Raw genomic sequence first — 25294 nt, 5'->3', positions numbered from 1 at the left:
ATATCTCAACCGCCCCTCCTCTCTCTCTCTCTCTCCTTTCATTCAGTTCAACTATTTTCCAACATCGTATGTTTGCTCCTTTTCATTAAGCAAGTCAGTTTTACACAAATAAATCATGTTAGTAAGCATGTTCTAGCTCACGTTCCCCCGCCTTACTCCCCTGTCGTATAATGAATACTATCATTCCAATCCCTCTAAAATTTAAAAATAATCATATTTCAAATGTAGTTCAATACAGTAATTTAGTTACCAAGCTCCAGCGCTTGTCCTCCGCCTTAGCTCTCTCTCGTATCTTCGTTAGTATCAGTCCAATTTCCCTGAAATTTTTACCCTCTATATTTCGGGCACCGTAAATAAGATCAAAACAGTTACCAAGCTCCAGCGCTTGTCCTCCGCCTTAGCTCTCTCTCGTATCTTCGTTAGTATCAGTCCAATTTCCCTGAAATTTCTACCCTCTGTATTTCAGGCACCATAAATAAGATCAAAACAGTTACCAAGCTCCAGCTCTTGTCATCCGCCTTAGCTCTCTCTCGTATCTTCGTTAGTATCAGTCCAATTTCCCTGAAATTTCTACCCTCTGTATTTCAGGCACCATAAATAAGATCAAAACAGTTATCGAGCTCCAGCTCTCGTCCCCGCCTTAATTCTCTTTCGTATCTTTGTAAATAACCCATCAATTTCCCTAAAATTAAAAGCAGACATACTTCAAAGTTGGTAAATAAGATCAAGTCAGTTACTGAGCTCCAGCTCTCGTCCCCCACCCTCTTCCACCCTCAAGTCTTCGTTAATAACAGTCCAATTTCCCTTAAATTGTTACCCTCTGTATTTCAGACACCGTAAATAAAATCAAGTCAGTTATCGAGCTCCAGCTCTCGTCCCCGCCGTAATTCTCTTTCGTATCTTTGTAAATAACCCATCAATTTCCCTAAAATTAAAAGCAGACATACTTCAAAGTTAGTAAATAAGATCAAGTCAGTTACTGAGCTCCAGCTCTCGTCCCCCCACCTTAGTTCGTTTATACAAGATCGTTAGTAACAGTCCAATTTCCCTGAAATTTTTACCCTCTGTATTTCAGACACCGTAAATAAGATCAAGTCAGTTACTGAGCTCCAGCTCTCGTCCCCGCCTTAATTCTCTTTCGTATCTTTGTAAATAACCCATCAATTTCCCTAAAATTAAAAGCAGACATACTTCAAAGTTAGTAAATAAGATCAAGTCAGTTACTGAGCTCCAGCTCTCGTCCCCGCCTTAATTCTCTTTCGTATCTTTGTAAATAACCCATCAATTTCCCTGAAATTTTTACCCTCTGTATTTCAGACATAGTAAATATGAAGTAACAAATATAAAACTCTAGCTCTTGTCCTCTGTCCAAGTTCACTCATGTAAATTCATTACTATCAGTCCAAATCCCCCTGAGATTTAAACACTCAACTACATTTTCAGACATAGTAAATAAGATCAAGTCAGTTACCGAGCTCCAGCTCTTGTCCCCCTGTATTTGCATATTTTCTCTATATTCAGCTGTGTTCTTCACTTTTTGTCCATGTTTTCTGTGTTCAATCCATGTTCTACAAATGTTCACAGTCCCATTCAGTTCATATTTTCACAAGTATCTCCATTTTTTCTGTAATCTTTCTCTTAGTCTCATTACTTTCTCTACAAATTCTAGTCATATTTTCTATGTTTTCATGTTCATCACATGTTCTCTTTACAACTTTTATACTCAATATTCATGCTAACTTCCATATTTTTGTGTTCTTTGTCAATATTCATGTTCCTCTACAAGTTCATGTTCCTCACAAGATCACTTCGTTTTTCACCTTCACTTACATGTTTTCTACATTCTTTTGTCATATTCTCCATGTTCTTCACAAGTCCATTGTTCATTCTTTGTAATCCCTATTCTCCTTATCATGTTTTCATGTTCTCTGTAAGTTCATATTCCCAGCATGTTCACTGTATTCATCAACTTTTCTTACATATGTTCTTTGCCATGTTCCCTATATGTTCTCTTGGTTTTTCCCCTTACATGTTATTTAACGTTCCTTAACTAAAAAAAATCTTTCGCCAATCAACTAAAACATAGTCACTTTCGTCATTTCTCAACTAAACTTATTATCCAGTCAACTAAAAATTGTCAAAGGAATCTTTCCAACACTGTTCATAACTAAACTTATTCCCTAGTCATCAGAAAATAACCGTGTTCTTCATGTTTCATTGTCATTTCATAACTAAAATTATTGGCCAATCATCAGAAAAAGTCATGTTCATCATGTTTTGGCTTTTGCTTAACTAAAAGTATTCATCGGTCAACTAAAAATAGTTACTTCATCATATTTCCTTGTCATTTCTTAACTGAAATATCACTTCTCTCATCTGAAAATAGTCAGGATTAACCTCATTCAACACCGTTCTTAACTAAAACAGCCTTTCGCTTAGCTAAAAATTGTCAAAGGAATCTTTTCAGCACTGTTCATAACTAACTTTATCCATAGTCAAGTAAGAAAATATAGTCAAAGATATCTATCATCGTCGTTCTTAACTGGCATTATACTTTGTGGAGCACTAAAATAGTCACTGTCGTCATATTTTGTCTTTTTCCTCAACTAAAAGAGTCAAATGTAACTTTTTCAACACTTTCGTAACTAAAATTATATGTCGCTAAGTAAGAAAAATAGTCAAAGGTGCTCTCCGTTACACCAAAGTTACTCTTCGAGAAATCAAAGACACTCTTCAATACATCAAGGACTTACTCAAAGACACCAAAGTTACACTCTAAGACATCCTTCGAGACGTCAAAGACTTCAATGGGACTCTTCCATTCATCAAAGACATTCTCTAAGCCCTCAAAGTTATTCTCAGCACAATCAAAAGTTATTCCAAGACAACAAAAGTTATTCTCAGAACAATCAAAAGTTATTCCAAGACAACAAAAGTCATTCTCAGAGCTATCAAAATTATTCTCGGAGTCATCAAAAGGTATTCTCTAACTCACTTTTGGTCATTAAAGTTAATTTCTATGTTATAAAAGTTTGTCTCAGAGACATCTAAAGTTAATCTTAGAGTTATCAAATGTAATCTCTAACTCTCTTTTGTTCATCAAAGTTGATCTCAGAGTTAACAAAGGTAATCTCTAACTCACTCTCGTTCATCAAAGTTTGTTTTCAAAGACATCAAAGTTATTCAAAGAGCTAACAAAAGTTATTCTCAGAGTCACCTTCGTTCTTCAGAGAAACTTTCCAAAACATCTTTATTCATCAAAGTTATTCTCAGAGGCATAAAAGTCATTCTCAGAGCTATCAAACTTGTTCTCAAAGTCATCAAACTTATTCACAGAGTCATCAAAGTTAATCTAAGACATCATTTTTCATCAAAGATATTCTCTCTAAACCATCAATGTTCTTCTCTAAGACATAAAAGTTATTCTCAGAGTCACCTTCGTTCGTCAGAGAAACTTTCAAAACATCTTTGTTCATCAAACTTGTTTTCAAAGTCATCAAAAGTTAATCTAAGACATCTTCTTTCATCAAAGTTATTTTCAGAGACATCTAAAGTTATTCTCAGAGCTATCAAACTTGTTCTCAGAGTCATCAAATGTTATTCTCGAAGTCATCAAAGTTATTTTCAGAGACATCTAAAGTTAATTTCTATGTTATAAAGTTATTCTCAGAGACATCTAAAGTTAATCTTGGTCATCAAAGTTGTTCTCTAAACATCAATGTTGTTCTCCAAGACATCAAAGATGTTCTCAAAATCATAAAAGTTATTCCCAGAGCTAACAAAGTTAATCTCAGAGTTATCCAAAGATATTCTCATGTCCACAAAAGTTATTCCAAGAGACGTCAAAGTTGTTTCAAAGACATCAAAGTTAATCTCAGAGTTATCCAAAGACATTCTCAGAGACATCTAAAGTTATTCTCTAAGACATCAAAGTTGTTCTAAGAGTTATCAAAAGTTATTCTCAGTCCTGAAAGTTATTCTCTAAGACAACAAAGTCTTTCTCAGAGCTACCAAAGATGTTCTCTAAATCATAAAAGTTAATCTTAACTCACCTTCGTTCATTAGAGAAACTTTCCAATCCATATTCGTTGACCAGAGTTATTCTCAGAGTCATCAAAGCGATCTCTAATTCATCTTCGTTCTCCAAAGTTGTTCTCTAAGACACCTTCATTCATCAAAGAAACTCTCCTTCTTCCATCATGTTATTCTTTAAGACATCTTCAGTCATAAAATTTTCTCTCCAAAATGTAACTAGTTCAGCTTTTCATACCAAACCTGCATTCTGTTAAAACATATTTTCTTAGTTGCTTTACCCTAAAACTGTTCTCTGAATTACACTGTTCAAACCTACGTAACCTATCCTCTCCACCCAATGTTACCTTACTTTACCTATCTTACCTAACTTAACCTGCATAACCTAACTTTACCTATGTTACCTTACCTTACCTTACCTTACCTTACCTATCTTACCTAACTTAACCTGCATAACCTAACTTTACCTATGTTACCTTACCTTACCTTACCTATCTTACCTATCCTAACGTAACCTAACTTGCTTTACCTAACTTAATCTTACATTCCCAAACTGATGTATCCTAACTTATCTAGTCAAACCAGGCATGATCTAACTTACATAAGTATTCCTTCTTGTCTTTGTGTTTCGTCAATCATTGTCTCATATTCATTTACTCATTTCATTAGTTAATTTCTCAAATGGTCACTTATGCATTTCAAGTGCTATTTGTTAGAGATTGGATATTTAAGCATTTCAAAGAATTATAATTTCTCAAATGGACGTTTTTGCATTTCAAGTGCTATTTGTTAGAGATTGAATATTTAAGCATTTCAAAGAATTTTTGTTATATATGGGCATTTACTCATTTCAAGGGATAATTTCTCAAATGGACGTTTTTGCATTTCAAGTGTTATTTGTTTAAGATTGGGTATTTAACCATTTCAAAGGATTTTTGTTATATATGGGAACTTACTCGTTTCAAGGGCTAATTTCTCAAATGGTCATTTTTGCAGATCAAGGGTTATTTGTTAAAGTTCATCAAGTTGCCCATAAGTTGTATTAGTAGGTTCTATCTTATGTTCTTATTTCCCAACCCCTTAACCTAACCTCTTGTAATCTTAGTGTATTTAGTAGGTTCTATCTTATGTTCTTATTTCCCAACCCCTTAACCTAACCTCTTGTAATCTTAGTGTATTTAGTAGGTTCTATCTTATGTTCTTATTCCCCAACCCCTTAACCTAACCTCTTGTAATCTTAGTGTATTTAGTAGGTTCTATCTTATGTTCTTATTCCCCAACCCTTTAACCTAACCTTTCAGATGTAGTTTGTTGAATATATTATCCTTTTCCTAACCTTTCAGATGTAGTTTTGTTTCTCCTTTTTGTATATTTTACCCAAACCTTCTTTCCTTCTTTACTTTGTTTTCGCATATAAGTTCATTCTTTATCATAGTAATAATAAAATTACAATAGTAAAGAATCAGATCTACTAAGACTTGAAATTGAGAAACAAGAGCTCAAGGGAGTGAGAGCATGAAAGAAGAGCAAGGAGTAAGAGAGAGGGGGCGGAAGAAAATGGGACCAAAGAAGAGAGAAAGAGAGAGAGTGTGGGCATGGGAGCACTAAGACTTGAATTGAGAAAAAGAAAAACTAAGTGAATGAGAATGAGGGTGTGAGAATGGGAGCAATAAGACTTGAATTTGAGAAACAAGAGAGCATTTGAGCAAATGAGGGAGAGAGAGGGGGAGGAAGAGAGAGAATAAGGGAGAGAGATAGAAAAGGAGGGTTAGAAGGAGTAGGAGAATCAAAGTAAAGAAGGAAAGATGGTTTGGGTAAAAATATACAAAAAGGAGAAACAAAACTACATCTGAAAGGTTAGGAAAAGGATAATATATTCAACAAACTACATCTGAAAGGTTAGGTTAAAGGGTTGGGGAATAAGAACATAAGATAGAACCTACTAAATACACTAAGATTACAAGAGGTTAGGTTAAGGGGTTGGGAAATAAGAACATAAGATAGAACCTACTAATACAACTTATGGGCAACTTGATGAACTTTAACAAATAACCCTTGATCTGCAAAAATGACCATTTGAGAAATTAGCCCTTGAAACGAGTAAGTTCCCATATATAACAAAAATCCTTTGAAATGGTTAAATACCCAATCTTAAACAAATAACACTTGAAATGCAAAAACGTCCATTTGAGAAATTATCCCTTGAAATGAGTAAATGCCCATATATAACAAAAATTCTTTGAAATGCTTAAATATTCAATCTCTAACAAATAGCACTTGAAATGCAAAAACGTCCATTTGAGAAATTATAATTCTTTGAAATGCTTAAATATCCAATCTCTAACAAATAGCACTTGAAATGCATAAGTGACCATTTGAGAAATTAACTAATGAAATGAGTAAATGAATATGAGACAATGATTGACGAAACACAAAGACAAGAAGGAATACTTATGTAAGTTAGATCATGCCTGGTTTGACTAGATAAGTTAGGATACATCAGTTTGGGAATGTAAGATTAAGTTAGGTAAAGCAAGTTAGGTTACGTTAGGATAGGTAAGATAGGTAAGGTAAGGTAAGGTAACATAGGTAAAGTTAGGTTATGCAGGTTAAGTTAGGTAAGATAGGTAAGGTAAGGTAAGGTAAGGTAAGGTAACATAGGTAAAGTTAGGTTATGCAGGTTAAGTTAGGTAAGATAGGTAAAGTAAGGTAACATTGGGTGGAGAGGATAGGTTACGTAGGTTTGAACAGTGTAATTCAGAGAACAGTTTTAGGGTAAAGCAACTAAGAAAATATGTTTTAACAGAATGCAGGTTTGGTATGAAAAGCTGAACTAGTTACATTTTGGAGAGAAAATTTTATGACTGAAGATGTCTTAAAGAATAACATGATGGAAGAAGGAGAGTTTCTTTGATGAATGAAGGTGTCTTAGAGAACAACTTTGGAGAACGAAGATGAATTAGAGATCGCTTTGATGACTCTGAGAATAACTCTGGTCAACGAATATGGATTGGAAAGTTTCTCTAATGAACGAAGGTGAGTTAAGATTAACTTTTATGATTTAGAGAACATCTTTGGTAGCTCTGAGAAAGACTTTGTTGTCTTAGAGAATAACTTTCAGGACTGAGAATAACTTTTGATAACTCTTAGAACAACTTTGATGTCTTAGAGAATAACTTTAGATGTCTCTGAGAATGTCTTTGGATAACTCTGAGATTAACTTTGATGTCTTTGAAACAACTTTGACGTCTCTTGGAATAACTTTTGTGGACATGAGAATATCTTTGGATAACTCTGAGATTAACTTTGTTAGCTCTGGGAATAACTTTTATGATTTTGAGAACATCTTTGATGTCTTGGAGAACAACATTGATGTTTAGAGAACAACTTTGATGACCAAGATTAACTTTAGATGTCTCTGAGAATAACTTTATAACATAGAAATTAACTTTAGATGTCTCTGAAAATAACTTTGATGACTTCGAGAATAACATTTGATGACTCTGAGAACAAGTTTGATAGCTCTGAGAATAACTTTAGATGTCTCTGAAAATAACTTTGATGAAAGAAGATGTCTTAGATTAACTTTTGATGACTTTGAAAACAAGTTTGATGAACAAAGATGTTTTGAAAGTTTCTCTGACGAACGAAGGTGACTCTGAGAATAACTTTTATGTCTTAGAGAAGAACATTGATGGTTTAGAGAGAATATCTTTGATGAAAAATGATGTCTTAGATTAACTTTGATGACTCTGTGAATAAGTTTGATGACTTTGAGAACAAGTTTGATAGCTCTGAGAATGACTTTTATGCCTCTGAGAATAACTTTGATGAATAAAGATGTTTTGGAAAGTTTCTCTGAAGAACGAAGGTGACTCTGAGAATAACTTTTGTTAGCTCTTTGAATAACTTTGATGTCTTTGAAAACAAACTTTGATGAACGAGAGTGAGTTAGAGATTACCTTTGTTAACTCTGAGATCAACTTTGATGAACAAAAGAGAGTTAGAGATTACATTTGATAACTCTAAGATTAACTTTAGATGTCTCTGAGACAAACTTTTATAACATAGAAATTAACTTTAATGACCAAAAGTGAGTTAGAGAATACCTTTTGATGACTCCGAGAATAATTTTGATAGCTCTGAGAATGACTTTTGTTGTCTTGGAATAACTTTTGATTGTTCTGAGAATAACTTTTGTTGTCTTGGAATAACTTTTGATTGTGCTGAGAATAACTTTGAGGGCTTAGAGAATGTCTTTGATGAATGGAAGAGTCCCATTGAAGTCTTTGACGTCTCGAAGGATGTCTTAGAGTGTAACTTTGGTGTCTTTGAGTAAGTCCTTGATGTATTGAAGAGTGTCTTTGATTTCTCGAAGAGTAACTTTGGTGTAACGGAGAGCACCTTTGACTATTTTTCTTACTTAGCGACATATAATTTTAGTTACGAAAGTGTTGAAAAAGTTACATTTGACTCTTTTAGTTGAGGAAAAAGACAAAATATGACGACAGTGACTATTTTAGTGCTCCACAAAGTATAATGCCAGTTAAGAACGACGATGATAGATATCTTTGACTATATTTTCTTACTTGACTATGGATAAAGTTAGTTATGAACAGTGCTGAAAAGATTCCTTTGACAATTTTTAGCTAAGCGAAAGGCTGTTTTAGTTAAGAACGGTGTTGAATGAGGTTAATCCTGACTATTTTCAGATGAGAGAAGTGATATTTCAGTTAAGAAATGACAAGGAAATATGATGAAGTAACTATTTTTAGTTGACCGATGAATACTTTTAGTTAAGCAAAAGCCAAAACATGATGAACATGACTTTTTCTGATGATTGGCCAATAATTTTAGTTATGAAATGACAATGAAACATGAAGAACACGGTTATTTTCTGATGACTAGGGAATAAGTTTAGTTATGAACAGTGTTGGAAAGATTCCTTTGACAATTTTTAGTTGACTGGATAATAAGTTTAGTTGAGAAATGACGAAAGTGACTATGTTTTAGTTGATTGGCGAAAGATTTTTTTTAGTTAAGGAACGTTAAATAACATGTAAGGGGAAAAACCAAGAGAACATATAGGGAACATGGCAAAGAACATATGTAAGAAAAGTTGATGAATACAGTGAACATGCTGGGAATATGAACTTACAGAGAACATGAAAACATGATAAGGAGAATAGGGATTACAAAGAATGAACAATGGACTTGTGAAGAACATGGAGAATATGACAAAAGAATGTAGAAAACATGTAAGTGAAGGTGAAAAACGAAGTGATCTTGTGAGGAACATGAACTTGTAGAGGAACATGAATATTGACAAAGAACACAAAAATATGGAAGTTAGCATGAATATTGAGTATAAAAGTTGTAAAGAGAACATGTGATGAACATGAAAACATAGAAAATATGACTAGAATTTGTAGAGAAAGTAATGAGACTAAGAGAAAGATTACAGAAAAAATGGAGATACTTGTGAAAATATGAACTGAATGGGACTGTGAACATTTGTAGAACATGGATTGAACACAGAAAACATGGACAAAAAGTGAAGAACACAGCTGAATATAGAGAAAATATGCAAATACAGGGGGACAAGAGCTGGAGCTCGGTAACTGACTTGATCTTATTTACTATGTCTGAAAATGTAGTTGAGTGTTTAAATCTCAGGGGGATTTGGACTGATAGTAATGAATTTACATGAGTGAACTTGGACAGAGGACAAGAGCTAGAGTTTTATATTTGTTACTTCATATTTACTATGTCTGAAATACAGAGGGTAAAAATTTCAGGGAAATTGATGGGTTATTTACAAAGATACGAAAGAGAATTAAGGCGGGGACGAGAGCTGGAGCTCAGTAACTGACTTGATCTTATTTACTAACTTTGAAGTATGTCTGCTTTTAATTTTAGGGAAATTGATGGGTTATTTACAAAGATACGAAAGAGAATTAAGGCGGGGACGAGAGCTGGAGCTCAGTAACTGACTTGATCTTATTTACGGTGTCTGAAATACAGAGGGTAAAAATTTCAGGGAAATTGGACTGTTACTAACGATCTTGTATAAACGAACTAAGGTGGGGGGACGAGAGCTGGAGCTCAGTAACTGACTTGATCTTATTTACTAACTTTGAAGTATGTCTGCTTTTAATTTTAGGGAAATTGATGGGTTATTTACAAAGATACGAAAGAGAATTACGGCGGGGACGAGAGCTGGAGCTCGATAACTGACTTGATTTTATTTACGGTGTCTGAAATACAGAGGGTAACAATTTAAGGGAAATTGGACTGTTATTAACGAAGACTTGAGGGTGGAAGAGGGTGGGGGACGAGAGCTGGAGCTCAGTAACTGACTTGATCTTATTTACCAACTTTGAAGTATGTCTGCTTTTAATTTTAGGGAAATTGATGGGTTATTTACAAAGATACGAAAGAGAATTAAGGCGGGGACGAGAGCTGGAGCTCGATAACTGTTTTGATCTTATTTATGGTGCCTGAAATACAGAGGGTAGAAATTTCAGGGAAATTGGACTGATACTAACGAAGATACGAGAGAGAGCTAAGGCGGATGACAAGAGCTGGAGCTTGGTAACTGTTTTGATCTTATTTATGGTGCCTGAAATACAGAGGGTAGAAATTTCAGGGAAATTGGACTGATACTAACGAAGATACGAGAGAGAGCTAAGGCGGAGGACAAGCGCTGGAGCTTGGTAACTGTTTTGATCTTATTTACGGTGCCCGAAATATAGAGGGTAAAAATTTCAGGGAAATTGGACTGATACTAACGAAGATACGAGAGAGAGCTAAGGCGGAGGACAAGCGCTGGAGCTTGGTAACTAAATTACTGTATTGAACTACATTTGAAATATGATTATTTTTAAATTTTAGAGGGATTGGAATGATAGTATTCATTATACGACAGGGGAGTAAGGCGGGGGAACGTGAGCTAGAACATGCTTACTAACATGATTTATTTGTGTAAAACTGACTTGCTTAATGAAAAGGAGCAAACATACGATGTTGGAAAATAGTTGAACTGAATGAAAGGAGAGAGAGAGAGAGAGGAGGGGCGGTTGAGATATTATTATGGAGAAGATAAGATAAGAGGTCTGGCTGGCCGGAGCGCAAAGTAAATAAAGGTGACGCGAGAGATTGCGAGGTAAGGGGGGGAGGGAGGGAGGGGGGTGTGATGTACGAGACTTGAAAACCATGACTTACACAGGTGATTTTCTAAATTTATATGAATAACTAAGGCTTACATAGACGATTTTGTAAGTTGAAAACATGTAAAATATGTCCGTAGAGTTCTCCTGGAAGCCCTAAAGAGCTACATACGTTACTTGAATTCGTCCCATAAGGCCTTAACAAACTTCTATGTCTCGGAAATTATTTTCTCATAAGAACTTTAACAAATTCGTATGACATTATTTTTCGTTATAAGAAATCCTTACTTCCAAATCTGTGACTCCCCAAATTTACCTGAAAACCCTGGCTCATAAACACGAATTTCCCAGAAAAACAAAAAAATCCCCTGTGGCGTGTCAAGTCCACAGGGGTCCTCTCCCCAAAAAAAAAATCCCCTGTGGCGTGTCAAGTCCACAGGGGTCCTCGCCCCAAAAAAAAAAAATCCCCTGTGGCGTGTCAACCCTACTACTCCTGTTCACCTAGTAGTAAGGGTGTACCTTAGCTATACATACCCATTTCTAATTTATTTAGTTTGGTTTTATTTTGAAATTAAATCTGGGTGAGACATAAAATAAAAATATGCTGCACAAATGATGTTAGGTAAGGAGAAGGGTAAAAATGTCACAAACTTTATTCATTGAATACTTAAAGCTATAATTATGACTATATACTGTAGATTATTAAAAAAGAGAGAGGGAAGTAGGGGTCCAAAACCTCTTCCTGTTATACAATTTGGGTGTGGAACAAGTAATTATCAAAAGAAGGCACCATGCCGGGAAGGCTATGTAGCATTAAGGCAGTGAGGTGAGGCAGCTACTTATTTGAGAAATGCTTATTTTATTTACCTTATAAGCTGAGGCAACTTATTTTATTTGAGGAATACTCAGCTGATTCCTCTACATTTAGCATGGAACAAATTTGTGTCCAAGACCTCTTCCTGTTACTCAATTTGGCTGTGTGTAACCAAACTAGAAGTGCTCTACAAATCAAGGGACCCAGAATGTGGAATGACCTCCCGAATCATGTCAAAGGCTGTACCTCTCTCAACCAGTTTAAGAGTTAAACCAAGTACTGCCTAATTAACTCCATGTAACCTAACTTACCTCCTAAATGTCAACCCATGTCTTGCTATTTTTTAAACAACGCTGTTCACCAACATGTGCAATTGCTGAGTTATGCTATGCTAACCCCCCTTTTTGTATTTTTTATTCCTTCTTTCAACACAATTTATGCCCAATCCCGATTACTAAGTTTGTCTGTGTTTTTTCCCCCCACACCTTGCCCGAAATGCTATGAGTATTAGTGGCTTTAGGTATTGTATGTACTAGCTCTGTCTATAAATCCAACATTATGTTTGTAAATCAACTGTATGTACTTTTCCTGAATAAAATGTATTTATTATTTATTTTTTAATCAGTAAGTATTAAAAGAAGGCACCAAGCTGGGAAGGCTATGTAGCACCATTGTGTGTAACAATAAACCAAATTTTTTTTTAACAAATAATGCACCTGTATGGTAAAACAAATCCTGTCAGCTGTAAAAATATTGATGCAGTTATTTAAATGAAAAATATAATGAAAGAAATATTACTGGTTTATTTTTATCCTATCTTTTTGTACTGTACAGTATATCCAAGGAAGTGAAAAATTGAGACATAATGCACAATTTAATGAATGATTAGCATGGATTAGCAGTTCAAAAGAAATATGATTTGTATTACATATCAACATGAGATCTTAATGATCCATGGTCAACATGATTTAATAAGGATAATACAGTACTGTATTTGTAATAATACAAACTATAATTTAAAATCTTTATTACTGATTTTTTTTATTTAGAAGATTAGGTATACACAGCAATGTGCTGCTACCCTATTCTATATGGAATATTACACAGTGTAGATAAAAAACTAGCTATAAGTTTATCTAATACTCCCATCTCACAGGATAGTTAGACATACTGTACATGGAATCAATTTAGAAAATACCAGCCTCAATACAAAAAACAAATCAACTGACTAAACAACTCTAAGCAATTTTCACAAGAGGTAAGCACTGAATCATGGAAACATTATATTATAATTACTCTTACCAGTTTCTACAAAACTCCTCTCAAACAATGTATTTTTAAACATGTTTAGGTATACACAGCAATGTGCTGCTTTCCTATTCTGTATAAAGGACCACACAGTGTAGATCAAAAACCAGCTACCAGCTCACCCAACATCCTCACCTCACAGGATGGCCAGTCATACATGGAATTAGGAGAGAACAAAATACTTAATGCTGATCTATTAGCCTCCACTGGCAAAATCTGGGTGCAGCACAAGAATATCTTCCAATATTCCTGAGTGTATGAAGTAATTACAGAGCTCAAAATACCTCATACCATTTGGTATGAAGTCACTGATAACAGGACAATCACAGATATAGTGTTGGAGAGTATGTTCTCTCAAGTAGGACTGAAAACAGATGTTTTTTTTCCACCAAGAGGGCTATAAACCCATGGAACCGCCTACCCGCTAAAGCCGTAAATGCCAAATTCCAGCTAAAAAATATCATTAAGACAATTGGCGGGCCCTTTAACAAGCCGCCGGCTTTCTGTCCTCTTCGAGGCCACTAGATAGATAGTGGCCCTTGGGTAAATTCAGTAAATATATACAATAATTGTCAGCGCATCTTCCGAGCAACAAGGACAGCTACACAGTATCTCTTAGAATTACGTAGGTAAACAACAAATGTAACATATTTGTTTACTACAATGTCGGTGCTGGCTGTAGAAGTTGAAAAAACATTGTTTTACTTCGAAATATACTAATTTTATAAGAAAATTTGACGTAAATAGGCGGCAGTAGAGCTCCGATAAGCCAGCGCTAAATCTTCAATATGAAGAATGTTGCTGCTCTCTGATTGGCCAAACGAAACACAGTAGTGACCTCTATCGGCACGCAGGTGTACCAACAATTTTCTTCCTAAGTATACCTTATTGAATCGCACCTAAGCATCTTCTTAGGGCGCACTTAGGAACCTTCGTAGCAAACCCACTTACGAAGAAATACACAGAGCTTCCTGAATCTAGGTCCTGAGCAGAAGGACCCAGCGTCCAGTCGCCGAGCTCCCAAGTTGTTGTTGTTGTTGCCGGGAAGAGCCTAATTGATTGTGCAGCTTATACACATTACAAATCTTCACCGACGTACAATACTGTTTACTTTACTCGTTCTAAGGATATTTAATAATTACTTCACTGTTATACGTAATCCACAACAAGCTCAAGAGTCTGAATGCTCTGTGCGAACAAGATTCGTCTTACGTCTGGTAAGGAAGATAGGAACGCGCATCAACAAGCGCATCAAATAATGTAAAGTAAATAATTTAGAGCTCAATTTGACTTCTGGTTTCCACTGAGGAACCCAGGGTCATAACATGAGTACAACTAGGTGAGTACACCCACCCACCCACATACACACACACACACACCCTCCACACACAAACACACACACACACGCACCCATCCACCCACACACACCTACCCATACAAACACACACACACACACCTACCCATACAAACACACACACACACCCACCCACGCACCCCCCCCCCCCACACACAAACACACCCCCCCCCACCCACGCACACCCCCCCCCCACACACACACAAACACACACACACACACACAAACACACACACACACAAACACACACACACACACACACACACACACACACACACACACACACACACACACACACACACACACACACACACACACACACACACACCGAATGGGAGATGAGGTCCTTCACGAAACGGACACAGAGAAAGATCTGGGAGTTGATATCACGCCAAACCTGTCTCCTGAAGCCCACATCAAAAGAATAACATCAGCAGCCTATGCGAGGCTGGCTAACATCAGAACTGCTTTCAGAAACCTATGTAAGGAATCCTTCAGAACCTTGTATACCACATATGTAAGGCCAATTCTGGAGTATGCAGCCCCAGCATGGAGTCCATACCTAGTCAAGCACAAGACGAAGCTGGAAAAGGTTCAGAGGTATGCCACTAGGTTAGTCCCAGAACTAAGAGGCATGAGTTATGAGGACACACTCACGTCGCTGGAAGACAGAAGAGCTAGGGGAGACACACACGCTGTAAACAACCGATGCTCGAAAGGCGGGATCCAAGAGTCAATGCTCGATCCTGCAGACACAACTAGGTGAGTACAACTAGGTGAGTACACACACACCAACACACCCACCCACCGACACACACACACACACACACACAGGAGTACCTAAGCAACAGGAGACCACGGGTCAGTGTGAGGGGTGAGGTCTCAGATTGGCGAGACTTTACGAGTGGAGTCCCGCAGGGGTCAGTCCTTGGACCTATACTGTTTCTGATATATGTAAATGATCTCTCAGACGGAATAGAATCGTTTCTCTCAATGTTTGCTGATGATGCAAAAATTATGAGGAGGATTGAAACTGAGGACGATAGTAGGAGGCTACAAGAGGACCTAGACAGACTGAGTGAATGGTCCAACAAATGGCTGTTGAAGTTCAACTGAGTTAACTGAGTGCCCAAATAAGCCACAGAGATATTAGAAAGAACTTTTTTAGTGTCAGAGTGGTTGACAAATGGAATGCATTAGGAAGTAATGTGGTGGAGGCTGACTCCATACACAGTTTCAAGTGTAGATATTATAGAGCCCAATAGGCTCAGGAATCTGTACACCTGTCGATTGACGGTTGAGAGGCGGGACCAAAGAGCCAGAGCTCAACTCCTGCAAACACAACTAGGTGAGTACACACACACACACACACACACACACACACACACACACACACACACACACACACACACACACACACACACACACACACACACACACACACACACACACACACAACACAGGATGGACAAAGACAAACTCTTCTGCACGGGAGGTACACGAACAAGGGGACACAGGTGGAAACTTAGTACCCAGATGAGCCACAGAGACGTTAGAAAGAATTTTTTCAGTGTCAGAGTAGTTAATAAATGGAATGCACTAGGAAGTGATGTGGTGGAGGCTGACTCCATACACAGTCCAAATGTAGATATGATAGAGCCCAGTAGGCTCAGGAATCTGTACACCAGTTGATTGACAGATGAGAGGCGGGACCAAAGAGCCAAAGCTTAATCCCAGCAAGCACAATTACGTGAGTACACACACACACACACACACACACACACACACACACACACACAATTAACACTCCAAACACACCCACACCATTAACACTTCTTAACACACCCACACAACAACCCACTCACCAATTAGGTGAATACTCACGCACATAATGACATTTTATGAGCCCGCCGACACGGAGTAGCGGATCACCTGGTATGAAGCCGCCGATCGATACCCCGATACATCTTCCGTGATTTAGTCTGGATTATAGGAATATTGGGAACCGAGAGTTTCGTAGGCTTATAAAAGAAATTCTTGATTAGCAATTCTTTTCCTATTTTCATTTTTCGTTTTGCCTATTTCATTCACATTCGACTGAAACTCTCCAGATGAGATTTTTGTTTTAATATTTTAATTCGGTTTTTGACCTGGACAAACTAACGGAATGGTCCAAGAAATGGCTACTAGAGTTTAACTCAAGCAAGTGTAAAGTGATGAGAATAGGTGTAGGGAAAAGGAGGCTAGATTCAAGGTATCATTTGGGGTGTTGAAATCAGGAGAAAAAGCTTCAGAAACTTGTGTAAGGAAACATTCAAGACCTTGTATGTCACATACGTCAGACTAATCCCGGAGTGTGCAACAGCAGTGTGGAGTCCATACCTAGTCAATCACAAGGCGAAGTTAAAGAAAGTTATGAGGTACGCCACATGACTAATACCTGAGCTGAAGAGCATGAGCTACGAGATAATTCTACTGGAATTAAACCTCAAGTCACTTGGAGAAAATTCGAGATATGATTACTACCTACAAGATTCTCTGGGGAATTGTCAGGGGTAGAAAGAAATTATTTAGCACAGGAGGTGCACAAATAATGAGACACGGGTGGAAATTGAATACCATGATGAACCACAGAGACATCAGAAAGAACTTATTCTATATCAGAGTAGTTAACAAATGGAATACATTAGGCAGTGATGTGGTGGAGGTTGACTCCATTCACAGTTTCATATGTTAATATAATAGTCAAATAGGCTCAGAAACTTGAGCACCAGTAGGTTGAGAGATGGGACCATTAACATTAACAATTTCAAAGAAGAGCGCCAAGCCATTACGACTATATAGCACTGGGAAGGGGTCAGGATAAGGATTTGGGATTGGACGGGGGGGAAAGGAATGATGTCAAACCATTTGGACGGTCGGGGATTGAATGCCGACCTGCATGAAAGCACAACTAGGTGAGTGTACACTCTAGGTCTGAATCATGGGACCCTTGTGGTCTAACTACTGACCTTTGCCAGGATGCAACCCCGCAACATGAGTCGAACTCGCGGGTACCTATCTACTGCTAGGTGAACAGCGGCATCAGGTAAGAAACGCGTTCTGTCCCGTCCGGGAATCGAACGCAGGATTCCGGATTGTGAATTGAGAACGAAGCCTATTGTTGGGGAAATTTGGTAAATAAGGAAATAATTGTTATGTGAAGGAAAAGGATTATATAAGAAAAATATTAACATTGTCCAATGTTGAAAATTGTGGTTACTTGCTGGGAGCAGGGGGCGCCTGACAGCTGAGTGGACAACGCTTCGGATTCGTAGTCCTAAGGTTCCGGGTTCGATCCCCGGTGCAGGCGGAGACAAATGGGCAAAAAGCTTTTCACCCTGATGGCCCTGTTACCTAGCAGTAAATAGCTACCTGGAAGTTAGACAGCTGCTACGGGCTGCTTCCTGGGGGGTTGTGTAACAAAAAAGAGGCCTGGTCGAGGACCGGGCCGCGGGGACGGTAAGCCCCGAAATCATCTCAAGATAACCCCAAGGGGGAAATCGCATAGAAATAAGAACACGGGTAGCAAGGCGAGGGGGCACTGTTATAATGATCGAAGTACGTTTAGATAGGAGGTAAAGACTCAGGAGGCTAGGTTGATAAATGTGTCCACGTTCGGGGAAATATGAATTATTTATAGAACACACAAATCCCCGTGTGGGGCTCGTCGGAGACATTTCATCCAATATTGTGAAATATGCACCATCGCGCGCGATGGTGTGAGGGGCCCCTGAACTCAACTAAACGTGCTTATCTAACATAGTTTGCAGTGATTTCCCATGATTTCTAATTGTCGATTGCCAAATGACTATTGACCCCCATTGTTTCCTGTCGTGCTAGTTCTACAGCTAAGGATTATAGTAGTTCCTCTGATGTTGACCAGACCACACACTAGAAAGTGAAGGGACGACGACGTTTCGGTCCGTCCTGGACCACTCTCAATCGACTTGAGAATGGTCCAGGACGGACCGAAACGTCGTCGTCCCTTCACTTTCTAGAGTGTGGTTTGGTAAACATATTTCTGCCACTATTGTGACTCCTCGTCTACATCTAGTTCCTGCCATGTTCCCTTTTAGTTCCACTTAATACCTACTTTTGATGAGCTCTGTTCAGGAAGAAGTTGAACTGATTCTTAACTGAGGACCTGGTAGTAAATTGATTAACGGATTGTGTTTGGGGGAAAATTAGCAGGGATAAGGCTTTCACAAGATGTGGGAGAGAGAGTGTACTAAACCTGCTAAGAAGTCAAACCAATCTGCTCTTGTATCTACCTGTAATAAAGAAAAAATTTAATTATTAGTTTTTTAAACCCTTTTTTAGGCCACCAGTAAGGGGGGGGGGAACATCATAAAGTGAAGCTTTAGTGTATTGAGACCACCTAAATAACACCTTGAATTCATATAACTTTTGCTGGGTGAACAGAGGCGAACAGTTATGATTGGCTACCCAGTCGATCCTTCACGTCCAGAGCTCTCCAACCAGACCAAAATTACTGGCAAGGTAAAGGGCGAGCGTGGTACCGTCATGCCTTTAGGAATTATTGGCGAGCCGCTGAGAGGGGGAGAAGCTGTGTAGATAGTGTTTCATAACTCGCCAGCATGACAGAAGAAACTGCGAGCTCCATCTTACCTTCGTTATTCATCACTCTGCGTACCGCGTATTATGACAGGTATGGAGTTCAACCCAAAGGAATGTCTGGATACCTCCATCAGAACACCTTCAACCCAGCCCGAGAGCCTCAGGCAGGTGTCCAGCTGCAAGAACTGCCAATTCCTTGTTACCTGTAGTTAACAGTCAGTTACGCTGCCGGCTCCATGTTCTAAGCTTCATTGGCGAAGGATGTGACTTCAACATCATTTATATAAATACCCATGACTTCGGTTACCTCGGGGCACAGTTACAGTCCTGTGCCAGGTAAGTCCACAACGGGCTCACCATAGCCCTTGCTACTTGAACTTTTTGTTCCAAGTAGCGAGTCTTAAACAATAAAAGAGAAAATTGTCATCATTTTTCGCTTGTTGGCCTACACTCCTGTGCAATTTTTACATTGCAAAGCCCAGTGCGGATTTTTTTTTTAATACAAATGATACAAAGTGCAAGCACTTTGCCCCAAGAGCACTTATATGCTGTGTTGATTATATTAACCTGCAATGGTAAATGTGATTCGTCTGTGATTTGTGGATTTGTACTCTCTGGATTTGTGCATCCTTGAGGTACTTTAAGTAGAGGAGGGTAGAAGAACTCTACGCTACTCTAGCCCTTTGAGATGTATTTTATTCTCTCAATAAATGAACTTGAATCTGACATAAGATTAGGGCTAAAATACAATGGAACCAGTAGGCTTGACACGTAATTTTAGGTCTCTAAGTCTTCTCTTGAAGTTATCTTGAGATGATTTCGGGGCATGGCGTCCCCGTGGCCCGGTCCTCGACCAGGCCTCCTTTTGTTACACACCCCCAGGAAGCAGCCCGCAACAGCTGTCTAACACCCAGGTACCTATTTACTGCTAGGTAACAGGAGCATCAGGTTGAAAGAAACTCTGTCAATTTGTTTCCACCATCGCCGGGGATTGACCCCCGGTCCACAGGACTACGAATCAGGAGCGTTGATTACTCAGTCACAGGCCGAGGAGATAGCCAGCTACGGACGTCGCAAGAGGAGGAAGACTATGCCTCTCAGCGGGTCGTTGAGAGGAGGTGTGTGTGATTATTGCTTCTGTATATTATATTCACCTGTTATTAATTGCGTGTGAGAGCAATAATCAGATCATATTCAGATTAATATTCAGATTCAAGAGATTCTTGGAGAGTTTTATTGTTTGTATTGAAATGTTTTTCTGCACTGTCTTTGCGATAGCTTGAGTATTTGAAAAGCACACCGAAAAGTGCACACACTGTCACTATCTCCGCTACTAATGAGGGCCTTCCTGGTGATCACTGTGATGCGTTGCCGTCTTCTCACTCGTCTTCGGCTGTTGCGCCTGGCCCTGTGTCCTTGCCTCGGGTCCCGGCTGTGCTGGGTGCTGGGGTGGCTGCAGAGCCTCCTACTGTGTGTGGCCCGTTCCACCTGTGGTGGAGGCTGCTGCCGTTCTGCGTCGGGCGTCGGTTCGTCCGGCTGGTGGTGCCCGGGTTTCTGGGTCTGCTTCCGGCTCTGATGATATCCGGCTGGAGCCCAAACGTTCCCGGCGTTCGTCTTCTGCCTGGGCCGATGTTGGGACTTCAGTGACTGTGGGTCTTCGGGTGCTGACAGTGCAGAACCGGATGCGTCGCTGTCTCCGCGGTTAGTGGTGGCGGAGGTCCATGTGCCTGCTGGTGCTCGTGCCCGTGTCTCGGGGGTGCCTTCTGTTCCTTCTCCGCCTAGGGACTCTCCGCAGTGGGAAGTGGTGGCTTCCACTCCCAGGGATGGTGTGGTTGCTGGTGCTGGTGGCCTGGTTGTGACAATATGAAAGGATGCACGCCGCCCTGGTTCCCTGAAGTCGTCTGGTGGTGTGTCCGTGGCCGCTGGTGCCCCTGTGGTGGTGCCCTATGTCCGGGCCACTCCTGTGAGGGTGCGTAATAGGGATCTGGAGGACGTGTTGCCGGCGTCTGTGATGCCGCCGGGTCACTGGGCGGCTATTGCTGAGTTACTGCTGAATGACGAGCCAGGGGAATTTCATGGTGGGGGGATTCCCATGATGTGGGGGATAGTGGCGGTTACTCGAGTCAGAAGTGATACCATTTGGGTCCCCTATTTGAGGGTGTTTGTTGCTAAGGTTCCGGATGAAATGGTGTCCCCGGTAGGTGTAAGGGACACTTGGGGTGGTTGCGTTGGGAGGCGTTCAATGTGCGGTTCCCGCGGGGCCTGTTCCCGGGCAAGTATGTCTGCTGATTTCATGTTTCTTTGCTACTTGTAATGTTGTGTGCCCCTCTGGCGTTTTGTTTGCCCTACTGTATTTTGTGCCCGTGCCTCTCCCTTTGTTTGTTGAGGGGCCGGCGTTTTGCAGTGCATGTTCTTATTTATGTATTTGTTTTTGTGTTGTTGTTTTCCCCTGTGTGTTCTATTCATGTATTACCTTGTTGTGCTGTGTTTTCTTGTTATTTTTTATTTTAACTTTGTTTTTATGGCTTGTTGTGTGTTGTGTATTTTCTTGTGTTGTATTTTCTTTTATATCTTATGATGTGTGTTGTTGTCGGTCCTTCCGGCCGGTGCTTGTTTGATTTGTTTATATTGTTCCTATGTTTTGTTTTCTTGCTGGCATTGTTTGCTTGTTTGTTATTGTTTTATATTTTGTGTCTTGTTGTATGCTGTGTTTCTCATGCATTTCTCCATTTTTGTTCATTGTTGCCCTGTGCTGTTGGTCCTTCTGGCCGGTGGCTTCTTGTTTTGTTCATTTTGTTATCATATTATTTTATTGTATTTATTGTGTTTCCCTTGCATGTTTGCATGTAAAAATAAAAAAAATAAAACTTACAACCCATCCTCTTAAAAATAACGTCACTTTTCGTTCATATGCACGCTATGGTCAAATTTGGATGTAATTTGAAATGAAATCGACTCACAACAGTGACGTACTGTTCCGTTTTCTGCTTGAGTCGTCCGGCTTTATACCGTTTTGAAACATTATGAGAATTTCCTGCCCACCTAACCTATCAGAGGACCCTTAACTTACTGTTGTTGAAAAAAAAATCCAAAATTTATATTCATTTTTTTCTTCATTTTCAAATTACGTCCTTATTCGGCCATACGGGCAAACGGCCAAAGGCGACGTTCTTTTAAAGAGAACAGGTTGCACTCAACCACAACCTTTGTTTGTACCAGATATGTCTGTCAGTGACAATCCTGCACAAGAGTCCAATTCTCTCCAATAAACGTTCTGAGCCCCGATCTTCTTGAACCTCTTGTCACTCGCATTGAAAATGCTCTAGAAAAGACGCTGGGCCGACACCTAACTTAGTTATTTACACAAGTAAACCAATCAATCCCCGAGGCTGACCTTATTCACTGCAACAAAAAATGACATACAGCCTAACACAGCTACCATTGGTTTATATAAATTGTTTGAACTGATTCTGGACAAACTCCTAATGACGACTTACCCAAGTTACTCCAGAGATTGACTGGCCACAAACCCAAACCACTGGCACTAAGAGTAAGAAATCCCCAGCTGTAAAAACCTTCCAGCGACCTGGCACTTTGACTGAAAGACCACATAAACCACACTCTCCCACGACACATTCTCCAACCACTCCCTGATATTCTGCACGCTTTACTACCCGCACGTCAAGGTAGACCGATACAATCACATCCCAAATGTAAAGATCCGAAATATGACAACATTACATAACCCATCTTCCGCTAACCAACCCCAGCCTAACCTAACCTAACCTTATGCTCGTTAACCCCATGCTACTTAATGTACTCTAATTTACGCTACTCTAATGTACCCAAACCTATCTGAATTGCGACTAGCTTCCAAACACACCGACTCACAAACTCAGTCTCTTGACTGAACCACACACACTTTCCATTGAACAGCAAACTGCTATCACACTCAACACAACTCATCATATTTGCTATCTCGAGATCATTTTCACTCATAAGGTTATTTTTGTCCTTATCCTCACATAAATAAAAAACATCGATAACTTCCAACCTCTGCGAGATCATGGACATTGATGAGCCACTTTGAGTGCCACATCTTTCAACATTACCACCCATGCAGTCATCGGGAGGAAAAACCGTCATGTAACTGCATGTATCACGAAGTAGAAGATGTTAAGCATCTTCTCAGTGATTTGGATCGCTGCCGGGTGAGTCTCCAGTGAGTGATCCGACTATGTGCGGGATCAGAAGTTACAGCACATGAGAAGACGCTCTGCTGGTGCTTTGGTGGTGATGCTGGCAACTTATTTTATTTGTTGACCAGACCACACACTAGAAGTTGAAGGGACGACGACGTTTCGGTCCGTCCTTGACCACTCTCAAGTCGATTGTGATGAGGAGGGATTGAACGGGTTACCCGCTCCTCTCGGAGGGGGAGAACACGTTGATCTCTTCAGTGTAGAGCGCGTGCGGCCCAGAACATCTAAGAGCATCACAGACCTAGTTATTGCTCAATCTCGTGCTGCTAGAATTGCCGCTAATCCCTCTAAGAAGAAGTAGCGAACTGATGAGGAGGTAGGAGACAGGCAATAAATAGGCAAGAGAGAGCTGAGGAGGAAAGTAAGGTGTAGGGGATAGTAGCAATAATGAGAAATGCAAATGGGCCTATTGGCCCATACGAGACAGCTCCCATTATAACCACCGAAGGAGATAGTAATAGGAATAAGAAGAAGATAGCAAGGGAGCGTAGGAGAAGACAATGAACAGAAAAAGGGAGAAGAGAGAAAGAAAAGGAAAGAGAAAGAAAGATAAATGGAAGAGGTAAGCTTATGTTAAGTCACGTTTGTTTGAAAGATTAGAGCATTTGAGTATATACTGTGAAAAGGAAGAGTCCACAGCAACAAAGCCAGGACTCAAGTTCATGTTGGGTACATTGTGTATAAGAGCCGATTCTACAAGACGGCGTCTGTGTAGAGTAGAGGCAGGAAAGATTATTTTGGAGGAAGACCAATCAATGGGATGATTAGAATCCCTCACATGGCAGAAGAGAGCATTGTTAGTGTCTGCAGACTCAACACTTCTCTTGTGTTCTTTAAGTCTGTCATTCAGTGTACGGCCAGTTTCGCCAAAGTATTGGAGAGGACAAGATGAACAGGAAATAGAGTAGACACCAGCAGCATTAGAAGCAGGAGGAGCAGTGTGAACTAGATTGCTACGAAGTGTGTTAGTTTGTCGAAAGGCGAGTTTAATGTCAAGAGGACGAAAGATATTGGTAAAAGTTTTGAGTTCAGATATGAAGGGAAGGCATAGTACAGTGCTACTAGTGTTGGAAGCAGGTTTAAGATGAAAGAAATTTCGTTTAGCTTGAGAGTAGGCACAGTTGATGAAATGCAAAGGATAACCAAGGCGAGAGAATGATTTGTAGATAAAGGCAATTTCAGAATCAAGAAACTGAGGGTCGCTGATGCGTAGAGCGCGGAGGAAGAGAGAGACGAGGACACTTTTCTTAACAGAAGGAAGATGGTAGGAAAAGAAGTGAATGTACATGCCACTATGCATGGGTTTACGGTAGACAGAGAAAGAGAACCCAGACACAGAGCTGTGAACGTGAACATCAAGAAAAGGAAGGAGGGAATTAGATTCCCACTCAACTTTGAAATGGATAGAAGGAGCCAGATTGTTAAGAGAGGCGAGGAAAGGCTGGAAAAGACTAAGGTCATGAGGCCATAAAGCAAAAATGTCATCAACATAGTGAAGCCAGAGAGAGAGGGACGAGTATCAATAGAAGGAAGAAGAACAGTTTCGAAGTATTCCATGTAGAAATTAGCAAGAACAGGGGAGAGAGGGGAACCCATAGCGACACCGAAAGTTTGAGTGTAATATTTACCGTTGAAAGAGAAAGAGTTAGAGTCAACACAGAGTCTAATGAGATCGAGGAAAACGTCAGTGGGAAGTGGGAGAGGAAGGAGGCCCTCTGACGCCTTCTGTCTAAGG

This window comes from Procambarus clarkii, chromosome 71 (genome assembly GCF_040958095.1).
Source record: "Procambarus clarkii isolate CNS0578487 chromosome 71, FALCON_Pclarkii_2.0, whole genome shotgun sequence".
NCBI classification, from domain to species: domain Eukaryota; kingdom Metazoa; phylum Arthropoda; class Malacostraca; order Decapoda; family Cambaridae; genus Procambarus; species Procambarus clarkii.
Note: the sequence above shows the minus strand (reverse complement) of the source record.